Source organism: Myotis daubentonii, chromosome 4 (assembly GCF_963259705.1).
Source record: "Myotis daubentonii chromosome 4, mMyoDau2.1, whole genome shotgun sequence".
In the NCBI taxonomy this organism is placed as follows: Eukaryota; Metazoa; Chordata; class Mammalia; order Chiroptera; family Vespertilionidae; genus Myotis; species Myotis daubentonii.
Genome location: NC_081843.1, coordinates 111,451,264 through 111,458,774, shown reverse-complemented (window position 1 = coordinate 111,458,774; position 7,511 = coordinate 111,451,264). Strand labels below are relative to the sequence as shown.

The 7,511-nt window shown below is 44.3% G+C and overlaps 1 protein-coding gene across 1 annotated transcript in view; it reads right to left on the bottom strand.

Moving 5' to 3' along the window:
• LMBRD2 (LMBR1 domain containing 2) overlaps positions 1-7,511 on the bottom strand; it is a 147,432-nt gene that overhangs the window by 47,398 nt on the left and 92,523 nt on the right. The gene's annotated exons all lie outside the window — the stretch shown is intronic.

Below are 7,511 nucleotides of genomic sequence, written 5' to 3'. Positions count from 1 at the left end.
GCTGAGGATCTGCCATAGCTGCTTGATCCGCCCTTTGATTCCTTGAGACCCCGCCCCAACCAGGCTTCGGCAGAGGCTTTTGCATATGAATGCCCCAGCCCTTTGCAACCTGTAATTACCTAACTGCAGCCGGGCCAGACAGACCCAGAACTTCCAAGAGAAGGCCCAAGGCCCCACAGCGGCTTGCATTGCTTCACAGCTGAGCCTCATCAGGGCACCTCCAAACTCCAAAAAAGGAAGGGGAATCTGCAGTTCTCTTCGTAGTTCCTGCTGTGTAACCTCAGGCAGAGGCTAAATTAGCACCTCCTTAGATCCAAGAGCCACTGTACCCAGTGGTCAGAGAGGGACCATCCAGATCACAACTCCTCAGATCCATAAGGGACACACTCAGGGTGCAGTCTCAGTGAGCACCAAAGTCCCACTGAAGCAAGTCTTGCCCCAGAAGGGTGTCTCCAGCACAGAAGTTCTCCCACTGCAGACACAGCTGATTCTCACTGCCAATTGGCCTGGAGGTCAATTCCTCCCAGTGATCCTACAACAACCAAGGCATAGCTACAACAAGACTGTGCACAAAGCCCACAAGGGGGTGCACCAAGAGTGTCCACCTCAGGTAACTGGGGAGGCTGAGCCACTGGGCCCTACAGGACACCTAGCACACAAAGCCACTCTATCAACACAGGGAAGCAGCCAAAATTCGGAGACAAAGAAACAGGTCACAAATGGCAGAAATGGAGGAAAGCAAACGACTGGATATAGAGTTCAAGGCCACGTTTATAAGGTTTTTCAAGAATTTTATGGAAACCACCAATAAATGTAATGAGTCCCTCAATAAGTATAGTGAGACCCTGGAGGACATGAAAAAGGACCAACTAGAAATTAAGCATACACTGACTGAAATAAAAAATAATTTACAGAGATCCAACAGCAGACAAGAGGATCCCAAGAATCAAGTCAAAGATTTGAAATACAAAGAAACAAAAAATAACCAACCGAAAAAGAAAAAAGAAAAGAGATTCCAAAAATATGAAGATAGTGTAAGGATCCTCTGGGACAACTTCAAGCGTACCAACATCGGAATTATAGGGGTGCCAGAAGAAGAGAGAGGGCAAGATATTGAAAACCTATTTGAAGAAATAATGACAGAAAACTTCTCCTACCTGGTGAAAGAAATAGACTTACAAGTCCAGGAAGCGCAGAGAACCCCAAACAAAAGGAATCCAAAGAGGACCACACCAAGACACATCATAATTAAAATGCCAAGAGCAAAAGACAAAGAGAGAATCTTAAAAGCAGCAAGAGAAAGACAGTCAGTTACCTACAAGGGAGCACCCATATGACTGTCAGCTGATTTCTCAACAGAAACCATGCAAGCCAGAAGAGAGTGGCAAGAAATATTCAAAGTGATGAATAGCAAGAACTTGCAACCAAAATTACTTTATCCAGCAAAGCTATCATTCAGAATAGAAGTCAGATAAAGAGCTTCACGGATAAGAAAAAGCTAAAGGAGTTCATCACCACCAAACCAGCATTATATGAAATGCTGAAAGGTATTCTTTAAGAAGAGGAAGAAGAAAAAGGAACTCTTACCATTTGCCACAGCATGGATGGAACTGGAGAGCGGATAAATACCACATGATCTCACTCATTTGTGGAATATAATGAACAACATAAACTGATGAACAAGGACTGATCCAGAGACAGAGAGGCATTGATTGGACTGTCGGGCTTTGGAGGGAGGGTAGGGGAGGGTGGGGGTAAGGGGGAAAGATCAACCAAAGGACTTACATGCAGGCATATAGGCCTAACCAATGGACACGGACAACGGGGTGGGGGGGTGAGGGCATGAGCAGGGGTTGGGGGGGTAGAGGGCAACGTGGGGACAAGGACACATATGTAATATCTTAATCAATAAAAAATATATTAAAAAATATATATATACTAAAATAAAAATGTAAAAAAAAAAAAAGGAAGTCCACTTAATGTGGTAGCAGAGGGTGAGTAGGAATGTGCCAGACCAAGGAGCCTGGAGAGCGGAGAGGACATTTCCAAGAGAGGAAACAGCATGTTCAAAGTCACAGAGCCATGACAGACTGTGGAACATGTGGGAGTGACAGATACACTGGGTGATGTCTCCTTACCTGTCTCAGCTGGAAGTGATTGGGGGTTGGTGTTTACTCCTGAAAGTCAAACACAGGGCACTTTCACAAAAAATAATAGGCATCTACCTGTAACACTTTATTTTAATTAAAAACGTATGTCTGTAGGGCCATTCATCAATCTTCTGTTCCAAGGCCATGGCTGTTCCTTTGAGTGATGGGTCACTGATTATAGTTTCATGCTGCCTAGAATTCTTAGGGAATGCACTCTATAACACATCCTCTGATCTTTGGAATTCTGCTTTTTTTTTTTTAATGAAAAAGATCTTTCCAAAAAATCTAAGTGCAGTTGCCTAACTTTTAAAGACACCTGCCACTCCAATCTTTTGCCATCACCTTTCCAACCTTATGCTAGCAGAATTCTTGCAATCTGCCTTTATCAAGTCTTTTCAAACCATTCAAGATTGTTCTGATAGATCAACATCAGTCTTCCACTATATACCCATGTTTCATCAGCTTGCATCACAGCATTGCCATAGCAAGTACAGCAGGCCTACATAGGTTTGGGAACATACAAGACGGACTGTACAGGATACACAAGAGGACAGCCACGTCTCAAGGTGGCCCCTTAGACTGATGGCCCCTCCCCAGGAAACTGAGGGCCGGTTCTTTGTCTACTCTGGGTAAAGATGTGGCTGTCCTCATGGAGAAAATGCAAATGCTGGGCCATTTGGCAGGTGGCTGAGTGGAAACCATCGGCGGGCATCTACTTAGCTCAGCATTCCTAGTCCAGGGAGCCTGCCGAGCAGTGGCTGAGATGACACTTGGCAGAACTGGCGGGGGCATGGCTAAGCAGCTGACATGCCAGTCTAAGAGTTTGGATTTAGTCTGCAGGGGAAGGGGGTACTTGGGAGAATTTTAATCAGGGGTGTGGAATAATAAATCCCCAGGGTTTATGGAGGAATCCTAATGTACCTTCTACTTACCCCTCATGCCCCCACACTGATGTGCAATTTCCTAATTTGTCTGATTCCCCTCTGAACTTCTAAGCACTCTGGCAGAGAGGACAATGATTTATTGAGATTGATGCCAATTGCTAAACACGGTCTCTAACATCTAGAAGACAGGCAATCATAAATGTGGAGTTAATGAATCAACCATTCGTGGATGACATTGTATCTGTCCTTGTGTTTCCTGGTGGCCATTCAGGATTGAAGCATGCCAGGCCAGGATGCTCAGGCAGGCAGAGGCAGGCACTGCATCCCTGAGAGGATAGAACATGTGCACTCACGTGGAAGAAGTCGGTTGTCTTCCCCATCCCCAGCTGCACTCTTAACCACTGTGACCACAGAAGCGGGGAAACAATAGGGTGGGGTGGGGTGGGGTGGGGTGGAGAGAGAACTTTCCAAAGTTTCATCTCTCTGATGAATATCTGCATTGTCATTTTGTTTGTTCATGTATTTACCTTATTCTAGATCAACTTCTACTTCTGAATGTTAATGGTTTGCGTCATTTGTGTGGGATTTGTGTGTAGCTTGCAATGAGGCAGCTGTTCAAAGAAAACAAAGCCTGGTGAGTCCACAGAATACACTCACACTCCTCACGACACGGGTAAATACCCAGGGCAAATAGCACGCCAGGTTCCTGCGGTTTGAAAAACAACATTTCAATGCTGAGTTCTGCAGGAGCATTTGCATTAGTCTGGTGGCTCCTCCCCGGGAAATTGAGGGCCGGTTCTTTGTCTACTCTGGGTAAAGACTTCTCATCAAGGAGAAGGACTCGCAGGGCCTCCGAAGGACTTTTCCTTTTTACTACAAATTAGTTTCTGCAAAGTCTAAACTGTGCTAGTCATCAGACAGAAATGCAAAATAACCAGGAAGCATTTTAATATTAAAATAAAGATACTGTTATCCATTGACAATAGCACAATAGTAACTTGCTAGCCTGAATGTATATTAGAGAAAATACAGTAATCTTTATTATCCACCTCACCAGTAGGTCGGATATAAAGGTACAATGTACTCAAGAAAAGAGGCATGGGAGGCTGAGAGAGCAAGTCAATCTTACTGGAAGATTGAGTAAAGCACACATGTCAAACTCAAAGGCTAAAACGGGCCAAATAAACAAGGTGTAAGTGTATAGGGCCACAAAAAAACAATTTTCATAGAAACGTGGGTTTATTTTGATAGAGACATGCTGAATACAAAGGGCTAAAATAAATGAGTCATTGTTAACATGAAATAATAGAACATTTTAATAAAAATTAGTATCTTTTCTTGAACGTTAACTTACCAGACACTGAATAACTGCACAAATTAATAAGCATAACGCAAATAAACCTATTTTTCTTGTTCTCCAAAAATCAAATATTTCCTGTGCGCACACCAAACAAGTCAGTCCAAGACTAATGATGTGGCAATTGGCTGCTAAAATACTCGCGGCTAGTATTATTGGAGAGAAATGGTGCGCCTGCGGTAAGGCGCTTAAGGAACATAAATGCCATTATCGAACGTTGTACTTCATTATTAATAATTATGTATAACAGGATATTGTAAAAATTAAGTTATAACAATTTTATAATGGTTTTGGTTTCTTACATACCATTATATTGGCTGGGCCACAAAAATATTCGTTGTGGGCTGCATGCAGCCTGTGGGCCCCGAGTTTGACATGCTTGATGTAAAGGCTTTAACTTGTAAATTGGGCCTTGAAATATGAGCTAATGTAGTGAATAACGACTTACCTAGTTACTCTGTTTCAACCCCACCTAGGAGTACTGTAATTCATTCTGGCCCTACCCACCCAGAATTAAGGTAGACACCACAGGTTCCAGGGCAAGATCCTCAACAAGAATTCTCTGACATCAGATGCTACTTCTTACTTGGGGGGTTCCCAGGCCACTTGTACTTCTGTATTAGTCAGGTTCTCCAGAAAAAACAGAACAAATATTGCGTTGTGGTGTGTGTGTGTGCGTGTGCGTGCGTGCGTGCGTGCGTGCGTGTGGTGTAGAGAGAAAAGCAAGCTTTATATTGAGAAATCAATTCATACCACAGTGAGGACTGACAAGTCTGGTATCTGCAGGGCAAGCTGGCGGGCTGGCATCAGCAGGAGTTGAATTTGCAGTCTTGGTCTGGATTCCACAGGGCAGGCCAGGCAGGCTGGACCCTCAGACAAGGTTTCTGTATGGAAGTCTTGAATTTATAGCCAGCTGGTTAAAATGCAGGTCTCCGTGACCTCCTCAGTTACAGGATTTACTGGAATGACTCACAGAACCCAGGGAAGCTCTACACTTTCCATTACAGTTTTATTATAAAGGACATAAATCCGGAGGACCCGCCAGATGAAGGGACACGTGGGAAGGAGTCGGGGAAGAAATGCTGAGCGCTCTCTCCTCTCCTCCTGGGGTCCAGGAGGGTCACCCTCCACCACATCCATACATCAGTGTGTTCACCAACCATTGAGCCTCCGTGTCCAGAGGTCCTATTAAGGTATACGATACAGATGGGCTTGATTGCGTCACTGTCCATGGGGCTGAGCTCCATCTCCAGCACCCCTCTGCTCTTCAGGAGGCGGGCTGGCCCAAAGTTCCAAGCCTCTAAGCAGGTGGTTGGTCTTGCTGGTGCCCAGCCCCCAGCCTGAAACCAGCTAGGTGGTCCTCACCCTGAGTCACCTCCTTCCCATGGTTTAGTAAACCATGTGGATTTAGTCACATTATCTTCTGATTAATTTCCCCTCTACTACGAAGCAAGAAAGTACCTGCTGTCTGTGGTCAGTTCACTGGGCTACGGTAAGGTACACTCCAAATTACAAGGAAATACTAGAGCCCTCACAGCAGCACTATAATTACACTGATATTTTCTTTTTCTTCTTCTTTTTTAAAATATATTTTTATTGATTTCAGAGAGGAAAGGAGAGGGAGAGAGAGAGAGAAACATCAATGATGAGAGAGAATCATTGATTGGCTGCCTTCTGCAGACCCACACTGGGGATCAAGCCAGCAACCCAGCATATGCCCTGCCTGGAATTGAACCGTGACCTCCTAGTTCATAGGTCAATGTTCAACATTGAGCCATGCCGACCGGGCTACACTGATATTTTATATGCAGTGAATGAACAGAGGTATATAAAAGCACACTGTAGAGATGAGCATCGCCCCCAGGCAGGCCCGGCAGGGCTGACCGCAATGATTTCACTGACAAGCCTAATGAACACAGCTAACGTGGAGAGTGTGTCTCTCCTATGGGCTGTTAGTCAGCTGTGAAGAGAGAGGTCAGAGAGGGCCTCTCTGTTAGTCCTCTCCAGGGACTATTGGCAAAAGAGTATTATGGTCTCATTGGCAAGATGAATACGACTAACTGTCAGCCTAATTTCATTAAATACTCAATCTTCATGCCCTTTGTTCTGGTTCCAATGGCCAAAGAACCTCATAATTATAATTAGCTTTCCAACGAGAGATCTGACACTAGGGCAAAAATTTTCTCACTTAACAACATGAATAACGTGTTCCAGTGTGTGTGAGAGGACATAGCCACAATCCCCACAGAAAGACCTCAGTTCTACACTTCTCCAACCTGGCAAAGAAATATCTCACTCCATGTGGGCTACCCAGACCACCGAGCATGCCTCTGTGAAAAAAAAAAAGGGGGGGGGGAGACAATGGGGACTGCTATTTCAAGCGGCAGAGAAAGCTAGTTGTCCACCAAATTTTGTGCTCTCCTGATTTAGATAGGTTTTCACTGGCAATAAGGCTTCCTGCCTGGAATTATCCTTCCCAGCCTCCTTTGCTCTCAGATGTAAACATCCAAGCAGTTATCATCCAAGCAGAAGTGATGGGTGTCACTTTCAGACCAAAGGATATCATCAATCACAAAGCCCTAGAGATAGCAGAACCACAGAATGAAGCAATCTGCCGCCCGGAATCACTTCATGGGGGACGATGAACAGCAGATGTATGACGCTATCTCATGAGTGAAAAATAAATGCAATGTTGTTTTGTTCAATATCATTTCATCATAACATTGATGAGACGCTGTGGGAACTTAAATTTTGTTTCTATCAATTAGCCTCTGGTAGAATCGGTTTCATTATGTCATTTCAGTTTAAGTCACAGAACCGAACATTAAGTGGGAACTTACTATATTGTGTTTGAGCTTTTATAAATGTGAGGGTTTATTTGTTATATCAGGTGGCATTACCCTAACATACCACATGTACATTCTCTTGCACTGCTTAACAGTATCAGGGAATAAATGGCTAAAAGCCACCTTGAACTGAGTGCTACACTGTCATTCTCTCACATCCTCCAGCCCAGGTGAGGTTCCGTGACCTGGTCTCAACAAACATGAGAACTGGATTGTCCAGGGAAGATTAATGCCTTGGCATTGCAGTTTTAGCATCAGTGCTCTGAGCTTGCTC